The sequence below is a fragment of the Octopus bimaculoides genome, unplaced genomic scaffold (assembly GCF_001194135.2).
Source record: "Octopus bimaculoides isolate UCB-OBI-ISO-001 unplaced genomic scaffold, ASM119413v2 Scaffold_106354, whole genome shotgun sequence".
In the NCBI taxonomy this organism is placed as follows: domain Eukaryota; kingdom Metazoa; phylum Mollusca; class Cephalopoda; order Octopoda; family Octopodidae; genus Octopus; species Octopus bimaculoides.
The window spans coordinates 1-381 of NW_026420900.1; the positions used below are offsets into that span (position 1 = coordinate 1).

General features: G+C 38.1%; 1 non-coding gene across 1 annotated transcript; it reads left to right on the forward strand.

Moving 5' to 3' along the window:
• The first annotated feature begins 233 nt into the window (after positions 1-233).
• On the forward strand, positions 234-307 carry Trnat-agu (transfer RNA threonine (anticodon AGU)). Its single transcript has one exon. It is a non-coding gene; the product is annotated as a tRNA-Thr (tRNA).
• The last annotated feature ends 74 nt before the right edge of the window (positions 308-381 follow it).

Below are 381 nucleotides of genomic sequence, written 5' to 3' on the forward strand. Positions count from 1 at the left end.
TCAGCGTTTCTAAATTTAAGAGAAACCTAAAGGATAGAAACCAAAGTAGAACGGGGAGGGTTATGTACCCAGAACTGTATGTAAATATGTTGAAGACCTTGTAACGATTTGACGAAACCACAGACTTTATAAGTTGGTCAGGAAAATGAGTTTCCCACGTAGTAACGTTATTGAAATTTTTTACGCTATAATTGAAGACATAACAATAATAATTGAAAGACTGCATGCAACCTGGCTCCGTAGCTCAGTTGGTTAGAGCGCCAGTCTAGTAAACTGGAGGTCGAGTGTTCGAATCCCTCCGGATCCTGAATCTGAACCTGTTGTTCATGTTTTATCTTTTTTTCTTTTTGCCCCATAGAGCATATGATTTTGATGGATATA